At 44.6% G+C, this 21762-nt stretch overlaps 1 protein-coding gene across 3 annotated transcripts in view; it reads left to right on the top strand.

Moving 5' to 3' along the window:
* Window positions 1-21762, top strand: part of SLX4IP (SLX4 interacting protein) — a 167992-nt gene that overhangs the window by 58107 nt on the left and 88123 nt on the right. The window lies entirely within an intron of this gene.

Below are 21762 nucleotides of genomic sequence, written 5' to 3'. Positions count from 1 at the left end.
AGCGCTCCCCCGCTTCGGCAGACAAGATGTTAATACATCTTGTCGATGTCCCTTCCTGCTTCGCCTCGCTATTGAGGCGAAGCAGGAAGTATCATAGCGGCGCGATAAGCGCTGCTATGATACATCTGCCCCAGTGTTCTTTATAAAACTTTGCCTTTTTTTTTTTTACTTAAATCAGCTATATTGTTATTTTCCCCTAGCTCGTAGGTATCTGATCAAGGGGCAGATGTATAAAGAGTTGTTATGGGGGAGATGTGGTTTCAGTGCATGTTATGTGCGCTGTTACTGCTTCTCCCCCATGTATGACTGTGGTACATGAGAGGGGCATTATGTACCCTTGTTGTTATTGGCACTGCTGTCTACTAGAAAATGGGGCGATGCGTAGATCTGCCACAATGGTATATTAAACAAGAATACATCATAGTTACCTCCAAGTGTTCACTCTAGGATTTTTTTTAGGGCAGGGTGCTGACCCCCGGGCTAGGGCACTTTTTTTCAATCGGAAGGGCACATTTTATGTTAGAAATTTACATTAGAAACAAACAAACAAAACAAAAAAACATCTATAAAAAATTATACACTACACTAGGATTACAGCCATTAAACGTTGTCATACTCTGCTATGCCCATTACATATTCTGTCGTAATAACAATAACACATTATGGCACACACTGTAATGCCTCTTACACATTATACCACATGCCCATTACACATGATGGCATACATCCTAATACCCATTAAACATGATGGCACACACTGAAAGTTCTCAGTGGCATGTCAGCACAGTGGGGGGGCAGCATAAGGGCCCAGTGCCATACACAAAAAGGGCAGGGCGCATTTTGAGGCGTTTAAAATGGGCAGGGTGCGGCACCCTGCAAAAGAAGCTTAGAGGGAACACTACCTCCCCTCCTGCATTCTGCAGGAGACTCCCTGAAATATGAACAATATCCCTCTCTCCCTCATTAGGCTTACAATCTCCCTCATTTCACCTAGCCCACATTACAGTGTTACATTTTTGGGGAAAAAAAGGAATGAGAGATGGATACATTTACATTGAATCATCAGCGCCATTTCCCAGCACTTTACCAAGTATAGTATCTCTTTCTAACTGCTTTGGGCTCATCTACATTTGGATATAAGTCATTTTAAAAGATTCCTCTCGGATGTAGCAGAACACACTCACGCTTCTAGGTGCCACGTTCACAATCTCTCCATATATGGAACTAGACACGCCCTTTGGGTGGAGCATGACACTCCCCCTCAATGGGGTGCTGCACAAAATTCTACTACCAACTATAATCTCCCTGAAATTAGTTTTCAAAAGTAGGCAAGTATGGAATACATGCTACTGATATGTGGACCCTCCTCACTGTAATACAGATGGGAAATGTGTCCAGAGTATGCTACATAATCCCTCTCCCCCCACGTGTTTTGTCAGTAGCGCAGGGGAAGGCAGTGTGCAGCACTCCATCTGCTGTGGAATCTCACCATGTACTGTAGCAGGGCATGCTGGTATGTGTTTACCCCAGATAGGGCCCTTGCTGGTTGCTGGAGTTATACCAATGTGCCTTATACACCACCCCATGCACACATGTTGTTTGGGGTTAATTTACCAAATGGGAGTTCTAGTTCAGATGGGATGTTGCTAGGGGCAACCAATCATATTATATCTTATCTTCTATAAGGTGCTAAATAAATAAGACGTAGATTCTGATTGGTTGCCCATAGCAACATCACATCTGAATGTACTAAGCTTAAAAAGTGATAAAATGGAGAGTGATAAACCACCAGCAAATCTGCTCGTAACTGCCATGTTACAGGCTGGGCTTGAAAAATGACAGGTAGGAGCTGATTGGCTGGTGGTTTATCACTCTCTATTTAATCACTTTTCAAGCTTAGTACATCTGGCCCCATGAGTGCAGTTACCTGCTTTCAAGTATTGCTGGCGCATGGCTTCACCGTACCATTTCCCTTGACTTGACCTCTGCCCATTATTATTGCCTGGAACAGTGCACCCACTGCACCACACTATGAGGCAGATGTACTAAGCCCTGGAGAGTGATAAAGTAATGAGAGTGAACATCGGTGCCCATGTAAGTGCATTCACCTGTTTATAAGTATTGCTGGCATTGCTTCACCAAACATTGAGTTATGAGTATGCAGTCTCTGAGTCGTCCATGTCTAGGTCGGCAGTCACTAGGTCGACCACTAATGGTCGATAGTGACTAGGTTGACACATAAGAATGGTCGGCATTGACAGAAGGTTGACACAAGCTTTACGGTCAACATGGACATGTGGGGGGTATTTTGGCTGATTCAGGATCTGGTCAAATTTGCATCCTTGCGAGTCAACCGGATGCCGCCTTGTGAGTGGTGGTATGCCGGCCCACCATTTGCAAGGCGTGTTCCTTCGCACTGGCTGCGAATGGATTTTTAACATAAACATAATCCATTCGCAGCCTGCGGGGGAACGCCTACATCAGTCGATGGTCGCCCACTATCGAATGATGTAGAATGTGCACGCAGATCTAAGAGCAACCTTAGATCTGCGTGCAAATTCTGAGGTAATCCGGCGATGTCAACTGCCGGCCCCCCGAACCCGCATCATTGGCCCATTAGCATGAGGATGCCCAGCAGTCTCATGAGAACACCCATGAAACGCTGTGCGAATGGGCCTGAATAAGGTCCATGGTCAACATGCAGGGCCGGATTAAGCACGGGGAGACAGGGGCGGTTGCCCTGGGGGCTCCCACATCGGCACGGCAGTGGGGGGTGGGTGGGTGGCTGGCAGACAGTGGGGTTGGACAGTGCAGGGCAGGCAGCGGTTCCTGCGGCAGCTGGGCACTGCAGTCAGTGACGGGGTCCCTGCAGCGGATTGGAAGTCAGCCGCGGGGTCCCTGTGGCAGATGGGAACTAGTAGCACCACTAGCTCCCGTCCACCACAGGGACCTTGCCGCTGACTTTCCATCTGCTGCACGGATCCCCGCTACCCAGGTACCACCTGTCTCCATTGGGTTGGGCACCGCAATTTCGTTGTCCCCCAGACCTTAATCCGGCCCCGTCAACATGAATAAGGTGGACATGAGTTTTTCATGTTTTTTTTGTATATAAAGGTAGTTTTTCATGCTTAAAATATTAGTTTGCCGAGCGTAGCGATGCACCGTGCTCGAAGCATGGTGAGCACAGCACACTTACATGGTGTCCATGTCAAGATATGTTGACATATACAACAAAAAATATGAAAAACAAATTTCGACCTTATTCACGTCGACCATGTCCATACCGACCTAAAGCTTGTGTCGACCTTCTGTCAATGTCCTACAGTATGTCAACCATTCTTAGGTGTTGACCTAGTCACTGTTGACCATTAGCGGTCCATCTGGTCACTGTCAACCTAGACATGGTCTATCATCAATACCGTAATCAGGGTTATGGTGGTTTGCACTCGCACGTGGCAGAATGTACAGTGGCTGGTCACCAGAATGTACAGTAGGTGGTCACCAGAATGTACAGTAGGTGGTCAATGTAAGCAGTGCCACCACCATAACTGTGTAATAAATGCATACTTATTACCTGTATTATAAATCAAATAGTTTTACCTCTATTATAAAATAATTTGATATTGGATCCTTAATCAATAGATTTATTACATGATGATTAGTAAATACTTATATCTGTCTCTTCAGGCGGCCAGATTGCTGCAGTAGGGTGCAATGCTATCTCCGCAGTCACTGCCATGTCAGGCAAACTGTTTTGTTTTTTTCTCGTTTGATGTGGTGTTTGCAATACTGTTACTTTATTCATTGTACGTTTATATTAAACTCACCATCGGGTATCCCCTGGTCCACCCCGACGGTTGATACACCTAAATACAAACTTAACTCTAAACCTTATATAACTTAACTTAAAATAAAGACACGACACAAAGTGCTGGCATTTCACAAAGAATGTCAAATTTATTTTGACAATTAACTAAGGGCAGTATGCAATGAGAAAGTTCTCCGTGCATGCAGAGCGTTTTATTTCGCTCTCCATGCACTCTCCGTGTTCCGGAGGGCTCGCTGCCACTCCTGCTCCCTCTATTCAATGTGGTTAAGACTCGCCGCCACTCGCGGCGAGTCTTAACCCCTGCAGCGGACGAGCGTCCGCGGTAGGGAGCTTTCAGGGAGCTGGGAGACGGAAGCAGCCAGAGAGATTAAAGTCTCCCTGGCTGCTCCAGAGGAATGTAGAGGGGAGGGGGGCTCTCCGGGACCCAGGCAGCACAGGCTGTTCCCCCCCCCTATAGCCAGCGGGGGACCCAGTATTCACTGCACCCGTTCGTGCATATTAACCATCGGGTACAGTGAATATATGAATATGTAATGAGCGGCTCAAGCGCTCCTGGCTGCACTGTGTAAAAAAAAAAAATATATATATATATATTTTTTTAAATTAAATATATATTCATGTGCTATAAGCACATGAATAAAAATAACATGCCCCTTCACAGAAAAAAAAAAAAAAACTGATTTTTTGACACCAAAATTAAAAAAAAAAACCTTTTAGTTTAAAAGTTCACATTCCAGCTCCCCATCAAAAGATGGAGAATTGCTACACGGAGAAAATCACTTAGAAAGACGGAGAATATTTCACATTGAATAGGGTTGCTCGCTTTTGGAGAGCAAAATGCACCGTCCAATGCGAACAAAGCACAAATTCTCCACAAAACACAGAGAACTTTTCTCATTGAATACTGCCCTAAGACTATTATTGGTGGCGGCACTAAAGAACAGTCACTATAGGAAAGGTGGGGTTAAAGATCACTAAGCATACATACAACGCTGGGTGACCACTCTCCCTGGTCAGCCACCAGGCCTGGTGGTGACAGCCATCCCCCGGACAGAAGCATGGCCCATGACAACCAATGTCGAGGGAGAGTGCACCCCACTACCTACACACACACACAGAGTTCTTAAAGAATGACCGTTCTTTACCGCCGCCGAAGAGGAAGAGAAATAGGGAAGGGTGGGTGGGGCTTCTTGGACAGAGGGTGATCACTCTAAACTCGTGATCATTCCTACCCTGTCTAAACCCTCCCCCTGTTCTGATAGGCCTTGTGCCCATCCTCATTACCATAGCATGTGACCAACAGCAGAGTGTACCCTGGGAGAACCCTCAGTGGTTTATGTCACCTCAGGCTTATTCAGCCTTCTGTGTTTCTTAAACAATGGTGCAGTTTACAAAGTGCTCAGAAAACCACCAAAACCTTTAGTAAATCTACTCAATAGTCCCCAATACAGTCCCAACAGCAGGAACATGTGCAAAGCAGTTTGTTCTTCTACAGGCAAGTGAGGAAAGATCGAAACTTCTGCTGTTGTGTTGTTTGTCTTTATTTTATTCCAAATATACCTTATGGCCAGATGAATTAAGCTTCAGCAAGTGATAAACAGCCAGCCAATCATCTCCTAGCTGCCATGTTGTTGTTGTTGTTATTATTAGTATTATTATTTTATTTATAAGGCGCCACAAGTGTTTCGCAGCGCCGTACAAAGGAACAATACAGGGAGACAAAACTTCGCATAACATTAAAAAAAATAACAAAAATAGAGTACAAATAAAGAGCGCCACAGTTCAATATATATTACAGCTTAAATATAAGTAGTGAGGATTCAATCAACATACAACTAGAGGCTTGTGACCAATGATGGAGATGAGTATGCGGACGAAGATGGTTACTGAGTGTTTGAGTATAGGAGAGCTGTGAGTGACATGTGAAGAGAAGTGGGCCTTGACAACAGGAGGGAAGAGGACCCTGCTCTGAGGAGCTTACAATCTAGTAGGAAGGGGAGACAGACCGATTACAAGAGGTGCAAGCAAGTGGGTGGTGGCTAGATAGCAGGATGTAAACAGGCAGGGGGTCGGAGACAACAAACATGTTACAAGCTGGGTTTGAAAAATGACAGGTAGGAGCTGATTGGCTGGTTGTTTATCACTCTCCACTTTATCACTTTTTGAATCTTGATACATCTGGCCCTCGATCTTTAACAAAATATAACAAAGATAACACAATAGCGAAGAGAATAAAGCTACAGCCTTTTTTTGTAATCTTGCATCTTAAATCCCTTAACCCCTTCCTGACAGAGCCAGTTTTTGCGTTCCTGACAGAGCCCTTTTTTTCAAATCTGACATGTATCACTTAAGTGGGGATAACTTTTTTTTGCTTTTACTTATCCCAGTGATTTTGAGATTGTTTTTTCGTGACACATTGTACTTCAAATTAGTGGTAAATTTGGGTCGATACAGTCTGTGTTTTTTTGTGAAAAATACCAAAATGTCTTAAAAAAATGGAAAATTTAGCAATTTGCAAAATGTTAAATTTTTTGCATGTGAGACAAATAATCATACCACTCAAAATAGTTAATAACTAACATAGACCATATGTCTACTTTATGTTTCCATCATTATTTCAACTTCCTTTTAATTTTTTTGGACACTAGGAGGCTTACAATATGAATAGCAAATTCTCAAATTTTCAAGAAAATTTCAAACACTGATTTTTTTAGGGACCAGTTCAGTTCTGATGTGACTTTGAGGGACTTGTATGTGAGACACCCCCATAAATGATACCATTTCAAAAACTGCACCCCTCACAGTATTCAAAACAGCATTTTGGAAGTTTGTTAACCCTTTAGGTGTTTCACAGGAATTAAAACAAAGTGTAGGTGAAATTTCAAAATGTCATTTTTTTTGCAGATTTGCAATTTTAATACATTTTTCTAAGGAACACAGTACATTTTACTAGAGAAATGTGACTAAAAATTGATTCCCCCAATTCTTTTGTTTTCATAAATATCCTATATGTGGCCCTAGTGTGCACGTTGACCAAACCACAGGCTTCATAATAGAAGGAGCACCTACTTGATTTTGGAGCCTCCTTTTTATGAGATTATTTTTTAGGCACCATGTAGGTTTCTAGGCACCATAAGATGCTAAAATTAAGGAACCCCCCCACAAGTGACCCCATTTTGCAAACTACACCCCTCAGGGAATTCATCTAGGGGTATAGTGTACATTTCAAACCCCCTGGGGTTTCACCCATTGTGGTACAACTGGGCAGTGAAAATGAAAAATTAAATTTTTTACACAAAAATGCAGTTCTGGCTCAAATTTTTTCATTTTCAGAAGGTATGAAGGAGAAAAAGCACCCCAAAATCTGTGCCCCAATTTCTCCCGAGTACGGCAATGCCTCACATGTGACCAAAAAATACCATTTGGGTGCATGGCAGGACTCAGAAGGGAAGGAGTGATTTTTGGATTTTGCAGCTCAGATTCTGGTGGAATTTTGGTGGGTGCTATGTCGCATTAGCAAGACCCCCCAAGCACCAATACAGTGGAACCCCCCACAAGTGACCCCATTTTGCAAACTACACCCCTCAGGGAATTCATCTAGGGGTATAGTGTACATTTCAAACCCCCAGGGGTTTCACCAATTTTGATACAACTGGGCAGTGAAAATGAAAAATTACATTTTTTTACACAAAAATGCAGTTCTGGCTCAAAATTTTTCATTTTCATAAGGTATGAAGGAGAAAAAGCACCCCAAAATCTGTGCCCCAATTTCTCCCGAGTACGGCAATGCCTCATGTGTGACCAAAAAGTGGCAGGACTCAGAAGGGAAGGAGTGATTTTTGGATTTTGCAGCTCAGATTCTGGTGGAATGTTGGTGGGTGCTATGTTGCATTAGCAAGACCCCCCAAGCACCAATACAGTGGAACCCCCCCACAAGTGACCCCATTTTGCAAACTACACCCCTCAGGGAATTCATCTAGGGGTATAGTGTACATTTCAAACCCCCAGGGGTTTCACCAATTTTGATACAACTGGGCAGTGAAAATGAAAAATTACATTTTTTTACACAAAAATGCAGTTCTGGCTCAAAATTTTTCATTTTCATAAGGTATGAAGGAGAAAAAGCACCCCAAAATCTGTGCCCCAATTTCTCCCGAGTATGGCAATGCCTCATATGTGACCAAAAAATACCAGTTAGGTGCATGGCAGGACTCAGAAGGGAAGGAGTGATTTTTGGTGGTGGAATGTTGGTGGGTGCTATGTCGCATTAGCAAGACCCCCAAAGCACCAATACAGTGGAACCCCCCCACAAGTGACCCCATTTTGCAAACTACACCCCTCAGGGAATTCATCTAGGGGTATAGTGTACATTTTAAACCCCCAGGGGTTTCACCAATTTTGATACAACTGGGCAGTGAAAATGAAAAATTACATTTTTTTACACAAAAATGCAGTTCTGGCTCAAAATTTTTCATTTTCAGAAGGTATGAAGGAGAAAAAGCACCCCAAAATCTGTGCCCCAATTTCTCCCGAGTACGGCAATGCCTCACATGTGACCAAAAAATACCATTTGGGTGCATGGCAGGACTCAGAAGGGAAGGAGTGATTTTTGGATTTTGCAGCTCAGATTCTGGTGGAATTTTGGTGGGTGCTATGTCGCATTAGCAAGACCCCCCAAGCACCAATACAGTGGAACCCCCCCACAAGTGACCCCATTTTGCAAACTACACCCCTCAGGGAATTCATCTAGGGGTATAGTGTACATTTCAAACCCCCAGGGGTTTCACCAATTTTGATACAACTGGGCTGTGCAAATGCAAAATTACATTTTTTACACAAAAATGCAGTTCTGGCTCAAAATTTTTCATTTTCACAAGGAATGAAGGAGACAAAGCACCCCAAAATCTGTGCCCCAATTTCTCCCGAGTACGGCAATGCCTCACATGTGACCAAAAAATACCATTTGGGTGCATGGCAGGACTCAGAAAGGAAGGAGTGATTTTTGGATTTTGCAGCTCAGATTCTGGTGGAATGTTGGTGGGTGCTATGTTGCATTAGCAAGACCCCCCAAGCACCAATACAGTGGAACCCCCCCACAAGTGACCCCATTTTGCAAACTACACCCCTCAGGGAATTCATCTAGGGGTATAGTGTACATTTCAAACCCCCAGGGGTTTCACCAATTTTGATACAACTGGGCAGTGAAAATGAAAAATTACATTTTTTTACACAAAAATGCAGTTCTGGCTCAAAATTTTTCATTTTCATAAGGTATGAAGGAGAAAAAGCACCCCAAAATCTGTGCCCCAATTTCTCCCGAGTATGGCAATGCCTCATATGTGACCAAAAAATACCAGTTGGGTGCATGGCAGGACTCAGAAGGGAAGGAGTGATTTTTGGTGGTGGAATGTTGGTGGGTGCTATGTCGCATTAGCAAGACCCCCAAAGCACCAATACAGTGGAACCCCCCCACAAGTGACCCCATTTTGCAAACTACACCCCTCAGGGAATTCATCTAGGGGTATAGTGTACATTTCAAACCCCCAGGGGTTTCACCAATTTTGATACAACTGGGCAGTGAAAATGAAAAATTACATTTTTTTACACAAAAATGCAGTTCTGGCTCAAAATTTTTCATTTTCAGAAGGTATGAAGGAGAAAAAGCACCCCAAAATCTGTGCCCCAATTTCTCCCGAGTACGGCAATGCCTCACATGTGACCAAAAAATACCATTTGGGTGCATGGCAGGACTCAGAAGGGAAGGAGTGATTTTTGGATTTTGCAGCTCAGATTCTGGTGGAATTTTGGTGGGTGCTATGTCGCATTAGCAAGACCCCCCAAGCACCAATACAGTGGAACCCCCCACAAGTGACCCCATTTTGCAAACTACACCCCTCAGGGAATTCATCTAGGGGTATAGTGTACATTTCAAACCCCCAGGGGTTTCACCAATTTTGATACAACTGGGCAGTGAAAATTAAAAATTACATTTTTTTACACAAAAATGCAGTTCTGGCTCAAAATTTTTCATTTTCATAAGGTATGAAGGAGAAAAAGCACCCCAAAATCTGTGCCCCAATTTCTCCCGAGTATGGCAATGCCTCATATGTGACCAAAAAATACCAGTTGGGTGCATGGCAGGACTCAGAAGGGAAGGAGTGATTTTTGGTGGTGGAATGTTGGTGGGTGCTATGTCGCATTAGCAAGACCCCCAAAGCACCAATACAGTGGAACCCCCCCACAAGTGACCCCATTTTGCAAACTACACCCCTCAGGGAATTCATCTAGGGGTATAGTGTACATTTCAAACCCCCAGGGGTTTCACCAATTTTGATACAACTGGGCAGTGAAAATGAAAAATTACATTTTTTTTACACAAAAATGCAGTTCTGGCTCAAAATTTTTCATTTTCAGAAGGTATGAAGGAGAAAAAGCACCCCAAAATCTGTGCCCCAATTTCTCCCGAGTACGGCAATGCCTCATGTGTGACCAAAAAGTGGCAGGACTCAGAAGGGAAGGAGTGATATTTGGATTTTGCAGCACAAATTCTGGTGGAATGTTGGTGGGTGCTATGTCGCATTAGCAAGACCCCCAAAGCACCAATACAGTGGAACCCCCCCACAAGTGACCCCATTTTGCAAACTACACCCCTCAGGGAATTCATCTAGGGGTATAGTGTACATTTCAAACCCCCAGGGGTTTCACCAATTGTGGTACAACTGGGCAGTGAAAATGAAAAATTACATTTTTTTACACAAAAATGCAGTTCTGGCTCAAAATTTTTCATTTTCATAAGGTATGAAGGAGAAAAAGCACCCCAAAATCTGTGCCCCAATTTCTCCCGAGTATGGCAATGCCTCATATGTGACCAAAAAATACCAGTTGGGTGCATGGCAGGACTCAGAAGGGAAGGAGTGATTTTTGGATTTTGCAGCTCAGATTCTGGTGGAATGTTGGTGGGTGCTATGTGGCATTAGCAAGACCCCCGAAGCACGGTGAAATGATGAACCTAATAATCCATAGATGTGTGGTATATTTTAAAACACTCCTTTATACATAGGCCGGGTTTGTCGGGGCAAGTTTCACAGTGGAAAATAGTTTCCTTTCTTATTCCCTTTTTATAGCAAACTTTGCACCTTTTTTGTGTCCTGCCCTTTCTTGCAGTGGAGGGGATTTCGTTCGGAAAATGCTGCCCTGGTACAATACGGGGGCCAGTACTAGAAGTACTGGGGCCCTCTGCCTGCTGGTTCCCAAATACTAGGCCCTTTATGACTTCCTCTTGAAAGTGCATAAATGTCCCCCTCTGGCCGGTAGAACGGAATAGCACGTAAGCGTTATACAGTGCCATCTGGATGATATACACGGCCAGCTTCTTGTACCAGATTTTTGTTTTCCGCAGGGCACTGTACGGCTTCAGTACCTGATCTGAAAGATCCACTCCGCCCATGTACCTATTGTAATCCAGAATACAATTAGGTTTTGAGGTGTGGGTACTGGTACCTCGTACAGGGACGGAGGTGGTACTGTCTCCGTGAATTGTTGTCAGTATAAGGACATCCCTCTTGTCCTTATATTTGACCAACAACATATTTTCGGTGCATATTCCCCTGCTTTCACCCCTTCTCATTACTTGGGCAATGTGCGTTTTTGGGAGGCCTCTTTGGTTCTTGCGCACAGTACCGCAAGCTGCTGTACCTCTTGAACCAAGGGCCTTAAACAGGGGGATGCTAGTGTAAAAGTTATCCACATAGAGGTGATAACCTTTAATCAGGAAGGGGTGCACTAAATCCCAGACAATTTTTCCACTAACACCTACGAGGGAGGGGGGGCATTCTGGCGGTTCAATTCTTGAATCCTTCCCTTCATATACCCTAAACCTGTGAGTGTACCCTGAGGTGCTTTCACACAGCTTATACATTTTTATGCCATACCTTGCCCTCTTACTGGGAAGGTACTGGCGGAATTTAACCCTTCCTTTAAAATGTATAAGGGACTCGTCTATGCAAATGAATTTATCTGGGATGTACATCTCTTCAAATTTGGCACTGAAATGATCAATGACCGGCCTGACTTTGAATAGCCGGTCAAAGGTGGGATCATCTCTGGGTGGGCACTGTGCATTATCGTTGTAATGCAAAAATTTAAGGATCGTCTCAAATCGAGCCCGGGGCATGGCCATACGGTAAAATGGGGTGCTGTACAGAACATCTGTACTCCAATATTGCCTAATTTCTGGCTTTTTTACTATGCCCATATGAAACACCAGACCCCAAAATGTCATCATCTCTACTGCATCTACAGGGGTCCACCTAGCAAATGATGACGTGGGGTTTTGAGCAATAAACTGCTGGGCATATAAATTAGTTTGGTCCACCATTAAATTTATAAAATCATCAGAGAAAAATAATTTTAAAAAGTCAATTTCTCTGAGACCTGTGGAATCAAATTGGATTCCTGGCATGGCCAAAAACTCAGGAACCTGGGGCTCAAAATTTTCTGGTGGTGGGGTCCATACGAGATCAATTATTGGGGGGTGGGTCTCAGCTGCTCTACGGGGGCGTCTTTGAGGGGGTCCCTCATCACCAGAGGAGGAAGAGGAGCTTAAGACGAATCCTTCAAATTCCCCGCTTGCATCACTGGCTGTGTCAGAGTCAGAGGCAAGCATGGCATATGCCTCCTCCGCTGAATACATTCTTCTGGATGACTGGGATGACATTTGGGATGACATTTGGGATGACATTTGGGATGACATTTGGGATGCCATTTTTATTTTTGTGTTACTGGTAGTGAAATGTTTCAACACGTGTATAGTGTAGGGGGGGGTACAAACTTTATTTCAACCCGGGGGGTATGTAGTGTGTAGTGTGTATGTAGTGCAGAAAAAAAAAAAATACTTTATACAAAAAAAAAAAAATTGAAGGGGTTAAAAAAAAAAAAATTGAAGGGGTTAAAAAAAAAAATTGAAGGGGTTAAAAAAAAAAAAAAAAAGGTCCTGCGCCAAAAATTGAGCACAGATGTTGGTCAGTAACGTCCGTCACTGAACAGCGCTCAAAGGCAACAGGAATTTGATAAAAAAAAAAAAAAAATAGATCAACCCTGTGCCGAAAAAGATGATCAGTGATGTACGTCACTGATCAGCGCACAGTGGCCACAGGACACCCACAAAATCACAGTGTGTGTAAAAAAAAAATTAAAAAAAGACCCCACAGCACCCACAAAAAAAAAAAAGGTGATCAGTGATGCGACACTGATTACCAGTGAGGGGCAGCAGGTGCACAACCTTTGGTGCAACTGACAGTGCAACTGGCAGGTATATATAAAAAAAAAAAAAAAACGCTGCACCCCCAAAAAGTTGCTGATCACCTCAGATATAGTGATCAGCACAAAAGGCGGGGGCAGCAGACACAAAATTTAGCACTCTCTATCACTCTCTGTCACTATCTCTCTCTATCTCTCTATCTCTCACTATCTATCACTCTATGACACTGCAGCAGCAGCACTGACAGTTATATATATGAAAAATAACCCCTGCACCCCCAAAAAGTTGCTGGGGGTGCACAAAAGGGGGGCAGCAGACACAAAATATAGCAGTCTCTATCACTCTCTGTCACTATCTCTCTCTATCTCTCACTATCTATCACTCTATGACACTGCAGCAGCAGCACTGACAGGTATATATATATAAAAAAAACCCTGCGCCCCCAAAAAGTTGCTGATCAGTTAATTTATACTGATCAGCACAAAAGGGGGGGGCAGCAGTCAGTTATATAAAAAATATATAGCACAATCTGTCACTATCTCTCTATCTCTCTCTATCTCTCTCTCTCTATCTCTCTCTATCTCTCTATCTATAACTCTATTACACTGCAGCAGCACAAAATATAGCACTCTCTGTCACTAGGCCTCTCTATCTCTCTCTATCTCTCTCTCTCTATCTCTCTATCTAATAACTCGCAGCAGCACAACACAGCACAACACAGCACAGGATGTCACAAGAGGAAGCAAGATCCAGGCAGTGATCAGGTAAGTATTTAGCAAGGTTCTGGTCAGTAAATGGCGACAGCTGGGCACGGTGACCCCCCTCCATGGCTGTGATTGGTCCGTCGGTCCGACGAACCAAACACGGCCTTTGGGGGCGGGTGGGGTGACACCAGTGTCACCCTTACACCCCGCGGTGATTGGTGCTGTACTTTACAGCACCAATCACCTCCGATCCCGTGTCACCGGCGAACGTTATTCGCCGGTGACACAGAAAACGCTGTGAATGGCTGTTCACACTGAACAGCCAATCACAGCGATCGCCGACGGGGGGGCGGCATCGCAGCCCCCCCTGGGCATGCAGGGACATGTCTGCTGTCAGGGACAGCAGACATCGTCCCTCTGTCACTGCGTCTCTAGACTCTCTGAAGTCTCTGAAGTCATGACGTATATATACGTCATGTGTCGGGAAGTACTTCCCGGCCATGACGTATATATACGTCAAATGTCGGGAAGGGGTTAAAGGAAGGGGTATACCATGTGATCAATTTCCCATGATTTATGTATGCAGTCCTAATCAGATAAACCATTTCATTACAGGGTCACATTACTAATGCATAATCCAAATTGGTCACCTGATGCCCAACCTGGTGACCATTCAAAACCAGTGTTCATAACTAAACCAATGTGAGAGCCTTTACTAGGACTGCTATCCCTCCAGGTATTGGTGTACACCACACAATATTACCCGAGTGATCCATTATAACTGGAGTTCAATGAACAGGCTCCTCCCACAACAAGAGTGCTTTTTTTACAGTACATCTTAGTTCAATGAATAGGCCCCTCCCACAACAAGTGCTGTTTTACAGTACATCTTACATCGGTCTCTGCTCCCCTGATCATATTTTTCATTTTTTTTCTATAAATTGTATAGCCAGAAAAAAACATTGGGAAAAACATCACTTTTCCGCACTCAATGTTTCTTTGGCGCTAATTGAATACTGCCCATAGTCTCTTTGCTATTACACAGTGTATTTTTTATCACAGGTTTGTTCCAAATTATAGTGTTTTTTGTAACACCCTGCCTCTTTCAATACCCCTGCAGTTCCTATTCTCTTCCTGGGATGTCGTTCTCTGCTGTGGTGCTTCTAGCACAGGTCTGGTCTGCATATCAGTGCTGAAATACAGACCACACTGTGGTAGAAGCATCGCAGCAGAGCGGGGCACCCCAGGCAGGGAAGAGGAACTGCACAGGTTTTGGATGTATGATTTTGATACAAGAAAGTATTAATAATGTTTCCATGTGATAAACACATTTGGGGTCCAATTCAGACCAGCTGGTATCGCTCCGAATTCGTCCGCATCCCCGATAGTGGGGGTTGGCACATACACCAATATGCACATGTGCATACCCTGGGAGCGAATGGCTTTGGCGAGTTTTATGCATATGCAGCCTGGCTTAGAGTTCTGAATCAGGCCCTTTATGCTATTAGTAGGTTGCCTGGTGTCCACTATAGATCACTATAGGTGCAAACCTTCCCAAGAAATCAGTCTTATGTGATCTTTCTGCTTTATATCGTTTCATTTTTAATGTATACAGAAATGGAGGCAGACATTAATTTCCTATACTATTTACTTGTAGGCAGTAGCTCCCCCAACAGGATATGTGCGGCACAGTTTGTTAAATGAATATTCGCGTACTACAATTCTATTCTAGTGTCCTACTGCAATTATATGCTTGTATTTTGTGTATAGGTTTGAACTACATGCTAATTAATTGTTCCCTGTAACCCTAGCTTGTGCTTTATGAGGCACTTGGGAAATGCAAAACTTTGCTCGAGAGCTGAGCTTAAAATAGATCTCATTCAGCTGCAGTGTTAGTAAGCCCTCTACTCTGTGACTGTGATATGCATATCCTCTATATGTCATTATTTTATTATGCTCACACATTGGACATTATTAGAGGCTTGTTGACTGTTGATAAAGTTTTCCTCCTGAAATTGTTTTTAGTACAAATGTTTTGGTATACTGTAGATATTTCATATTATTGTATTCTATGCTTGAGTTATTTCTGCTATAGCATGAATTATTTTTACTTTATATAGCCACTAAAAGTGTTTTGATGTGGTCTATAATTTTCCCATCTTGTCTATCTTTTAGTCAAATACATATTTGTGTCTAATGTCTGTATATTTATTATTGCGCTATTATTAAATCTGTGGAATTTTTGTATTTTGGTATTTATATATATATATATTATACCCCTTTCACACTTATCCCGGGTTTTTGCACATGAACGCGCATCAACCCGGGATTTAGCTCCGTGTGAAAGGGTCTAGGACGAATATCCCGTGTTCAGCATTCCGGGATCTCTACCCAGGTCCTGACCTGGGTAGAACCCAGAATCGTCACGGGATGCGGTCAGTGAGAACGGGTATTCCGGGTCAGCGTGACCCAGATATCGGTAACTGCAGTGAAAATGCCTCCCAGCGCCACCCCGGCCAAGCCTCCACATGACGCCACCCGCTCGACTTCATTCCGGGTCGGGTGGCCAGTGTGAAAGGGTACATTCCCGGGTAGTGTCCCGGGAAGCATCCGGGAACACATTCCCGGGTATGACCTGGGTGTGCGAATGTGAAAGGGGTATTAGTTACAATTCTACCAGTTAATAAAATATTCATTCGTGCTTTTATTAAACAAGTAAAGTTTTATCGAGAACCCTTCTCAAGAATGATAGAATGATGTGTGTGTTGTGGTTATGTTGGATAAGCATTTCATAGAATTTATTTCTATTTTTTACTTAAAACCAAAACTATGTCCACATTTCATTCCTTATCTGGTTTTATCATCAAAATTCATTTCTCAGGATTCTCGACATTCGTCTTGGCATCTTCTGTCTAAACTAACACCACAGAAGCCACCACATTAATCTGCCATGGCAACTTCATCCTATATCTATTGATTGCCATCCCTTAGTGGGGCTCATGACGTTTAAAGTTCAGATTTCAGAGTCAAATTAAGTGCGGCATTATAAAATAGTTATTATACTAGTCCAGATACCACAGGAAGAAGTATCTATGGAAAAAGTACGAAGTTGTTGTAAATGCCTATGAACTGGTAGTGGGACTTGATTATGATCTGAGTTTATGGAGTTAATTATACATCGCTTGCCAATTGCTTAAGAGGACGGTGCTTCTCTATCTTGTAGCACTAGAATCTCAGAGTTTAATAGTTGTATCCATGGTAACAGGAATGCCCCATATGGTTTTCAAATTGGAATCTGACTCAATGGTCATTGAATATTGATGCTATGCTTTCCATTATAAATGTTCTTTATCAAATACAATTCTGGCAGTATGTTAAACATATGGGTATTGCACTCCGCCATAAGTAACGGATCTCTTCATTGCCATGTTGTTGTCATTGTCTATAATTACTTTAACAGTATTGGTAAAACTGATGTGTGTGTTTTTTTGTGTCTATTCTAGGGTCCAATCATTGTGGAAGGTATATTTTAAATTTTTAAGGACAACATTTTTATTTGTGGTGTATTGTTGCTACAGTAGCCGAATAAAAATAAAATGTTCCCTCCTCACTCGTTCAGGATGCTAGAGTGCACATTAGTTGTAATGCTTCATACTGTATATGAAAAAACAAATATAGTTTAATATTAGTTGTCCTCTAGGGGGTGCTATCATTAGACTTCAGCATTTAATTAGTTGTATTGCGAAACTGGAATGCTAAAATGAAAGCTGTTGGCCTCCTATTTGTTTCCCAGTCTCCTCCTCACCTGACGGGGACTTGCAATGCCGAGCTGTAAAAAAGCAGCTGATCCTGTTCTTTATGTACAGAACATTCATTAACAATGGATTTGTTTTGGGTACTCTTTACCTAGAAGGGCGCCCGTCGCGGGCATCGCGGGTACATTTATGTATGGCCGCGACGCGACCGACGCGATGCCCGCGATTTCCCATTGAAACCAATGTTAAACTTTGAAATCGTGTCGGTCGCGTCGCGGCCGTCCATAAATGTACCCGCGATGCCCGCGACGCGATGCTCCCGATTTCCCATAGGAATCAATGTTAAAAGGCGCGATGGACCCGATTTTACTGTTAAATGCCTCAATCCACCCGATTTGGCCATAGGAATCAATGTTAAATGGGCCACAGAGCCCATTAACCCTTAAATGTCCCCCCAAATTTTTAACGCCACCCCACGATCCACGCCAACCCGAAGCGTGGCGAGCGCAGCGAGCCCGCGAGGGGCGGCGGTACGCGTCCTCCGACCTTTTCATGCCCTACTATCCACTAGGGCGTGGTGTGAGAATATAATAGTGTGGCGAGCGCAGCGAGCCACCGAGCCCGAAGCGTGGCGAGCGGACGCGGATACCTTCACAGGTAGACGCGTCCCCTCGCGGGCTTCACAGGTGTCCGTGGCGAGGTGGACACCTGTGAAGCCCGCGAGGGGACGCGTCTACCTGTGAAGGTATCCGCGTCCCCTCGCGGGGCTCGCTGCGCTCGCCACGCTTCGGGCTCGGTGGCTCGCTGCGCTCGCCACACTATTATATTCTCACACCATGCCCTAGTGGATAGTAGGGCATGAAAAGGTCGGAGGACGCGTACCGCCGCCCCTCGCGGGCTCGCTGCGCTCGCCACGCTTCGGGTTCGCGTGGATCGTGGGGTGGCGTTAAACATTTGGGGGGACATTCAAGGGTTAATTTGGCCTATTTGGCGAGCGCAGCGAGCCCGCGAGGGGCGGCGGTACGCGTCCTCCGACCTTTTCATGCCCTACTATCCACTAGGGCGTGGTGTGAGAATATAATAGTGTGGCGAGCACAGCGAGCCACCGAGCCCGAAGCGTGGCGAGCGCAGCGAGCCCCGTGAGGGGACGCGGATACCTTCACAGGTAGACGCGTCCCCTCGCGGGCTTCACAGGTGTCCGTGGCGAGGTGGACACCTGTGAAGCCCGCGAGGGGACGCGTCTACCTGTGAAGGTATCCGCGTCCCCTCGCGGGGCTCGCTGCGCTCGCCACGCTTCGGGCTCGGTGGCTCGCTGCGCTCGCCACACTATTATATTCTCACACCACGCCCTAGTGGATAGTAGGGCATGAAAAGGTCGGAGGACGCGTACCGCCGCCCCTCGCGGGCTCGCTGCGCTCGCCACGCTTCGGGTTCGCGTGGATCGTGGGGTGGCGTTAAACATTTGGGGGGACATTCAAGGGTTAATTTGGCCTATTTGGCCCCAAATCGGGTCCATTGAGGCATTTAACAGTAAAATCGCGGTCAATCAGCCGTTTTAACATTGTTCCCTATGGGAAAATCGCGGTCATCGCGGCCATCCCGATTTACCCGCGATCACCGCGATTTTTACCCACGACGCCCGCGATTTCAATCGCTGGCGCCGTTCTAGGTAAAGAGTACCTTGTTTTGTTATGATTTGTTTATTTTCTGAAGTTATTGGTGATCAGACAAGTGAAGTCTGTTGCAGCGTGCAATGACCAGTGGAAATCTAGGGGTTCTACCCAATCAAAGTAAAATGTGATTTTACTCTATCCCTATTGATCATCTATTCAAGTGCTTCCCAACCTAGGGTAGCTGTACCCCTGGGAGGTACACTGCAAACTGGTTGGGGGTACTTACAAATAATATTGGTAATGGCGGAAAAAGAGGAAGAAGTCTCCCGTTGCCGTGGAACTGAACCACGTTGCGTCACTTTCGGTCCCATCTGCAGTGTCCTCAGTGTCTCTATGTGCTTTGTCCGAGCAGCAATCCACTTGGAGCAGTCCGCGCTGCCCTCAGACGTCAGCGATCATCTGCCCCGCGGCAGGCGTTAGCGGGAACCACTGAGGCAGTTCTAATGTCACTCTAAACAGAGATTATCCTAACATTGATAGCTGCAGTCCCTCTAGAAAATATCTAGTGATGGGGTGTTGCATGATATGTCATTTGACATTGAACATGTCGATTTTAATCATGTAGACTGTAATGAAATGTCAACATGGTAGAATGGCAAGCTCTTGTCCCCGGCGAACCAGCGGGGACTTACCTGTGCCATCATCCAGGTCCCCATGGTCTTGTGAGTGACTTCTGGTAGAGCAGTCTGATGAAAGGGTGTCCTGCTGAGTATACCTGCCCTTACCCTTCATCTAGTGCCTAGTGTATGTGTTCAGAATGAACTGGTTCACATCATTCCCATAATCTCTCTGTTGGGTCACAGAGTTTACCAGATATACTGTTAAGTTTCCTCTGAGAGAGATCCAGGTGGGGATGTCTACGTGGGTGGTGCAGGCGGTTTGGCGACACTAATTGTTTCATTGTGGCCCCACTTCCAGGTGTACGAGACCACAATATACGGCTCACAATATACCCCAGTGAGGGCAGCTGGGATGGTGAACTGCTTTCCTGAATGTCAGGGAGAGCTCCCCAAAATTTGGGTACATGATGAACATTCTGCAAGCGTTAGCAAGTACGCAGTTGCCATTTAGGGGGGTAAATAGCGGCAACTCCCTATTCAATGCTGTCATTAGCTACAGCATTGAAGAGGGATCACGGCAGAACGGGCCCGACTTTAGAAGCTGTCGGCCCGTTGTGCCAATAAGGGCCGTGGTTTGTCGCGATCCTGGCCGCAGATCGCCTATCCACGGCCGGTATTGCAGCCACACCCCCTTTGCGCCGATCGGCAGACGTTACATTGAATCCTGCCTGTCGTTCAGCTGTCGAGCTACCGCAAATGGGCCAGGATCACGGCTGTTGGCAGGGATCGACAGCCGTGATCTTAGATTGCATACTCCCCTTAAGGTGCCCATACACGTTACAATTATTGTATCCAATATTGGATACAATATTGCATCTCATCGCATCTCCGTTTAAAACTTGAAAACAAGGTTTTATATATACTTCAGTTATTGTACCAGAATCAGATTCTTTTATGCAGATTCCAAATCCTAATCATTGTTCTTGCTGATGATTACATCTCGTTAGCCTGATTGCTGCAGACAAAAGCTACAACTGCAGAATGGAATGAAATCCTTGCGGTGTGTGTGTGTGTGTGTGTGTGTGTGTGTGTGTGTGTGTGTGAGTGTGTGTGAAGTCTTCTGCACTCGGAGGACAGCCCTGTATCTGTAGCCACAAGAATGCAAGAATGAAACCGATTCAGAAACGTAACTGCATACTGGTATTACTTATGGAATATTCCTCCCTGACATGCGTGAGATTCACATGTGAAAAAATGTGAATTCTCTACTCTGATTTCAACTCTGACACCAAAGGATTTTGTCGGGAGGAACTGAATTATTATCCCTCCAAGTCTTCTAGATTAAGCCTGGTCATAATGTATTTTTCAGAGTGAAAATTGGATACATTAGGCTTAGAATGTAGAGAATTTGGGAAGATTTATCAAACATTGGCTCCTGACGACCATGCTAGAGGCTGTGTTTGAATAATAACCGATAGAAGCTGGTTGGTACTTAATCTCTCTCCTATCTTTGATAAATCTCCCCCTCAACGTGTAGCAGAGGGCAGTACACCCCTATGGTATTCTGGCAACAGTCACCTACAGTATTCTTAGTAACCTGTGTGCTGATTTTCACAGAATATTTTGGACGTTGTAGATTAAGTAAATTTTGCCTTGGACTATTGTCCCAAAACCATTTAATAAACACCATTCAAGAACATAAAACATCCTAACTGTGAACTGCATTGGAATATATCGAAATAAAGGATGAATGCGGACACTGTACTTATAAACCTTTTTTATATGCACCGCTACATACCTGGCGTGGGTGACCCATCCGCTCTGCTAACATTGGGAAAAAGCATCTAATACCCCGTTCTCACTGCCGGGTAAAATCTGTGTTTTTCAGACTGGCAGTCTGACACCGTATTATTCGCATTGCTATGTGAAAAAGACCCACAAGCAGACTCTGCTGATTAAAATGATTGTGTAGGGCTGCAGCT

Source organism: Crinia signifera, chromosome 3 (genome assembly GCF_055691185.1).
Source record: "Crinia signifera chromosome 3, ASM5569118v1, whole genome shotgun sequence".
Taxonomy (NCBI): Eukaryota; Metazoa; Chordata; class Amphibia; order Anura; family Myobatrachidae; genus Crinia; species Crinia signifera.
Note: the sequence above shows the minus strand (reverse complement) of the source record. Positions and strands in the feature narration are given on the sequence as shown.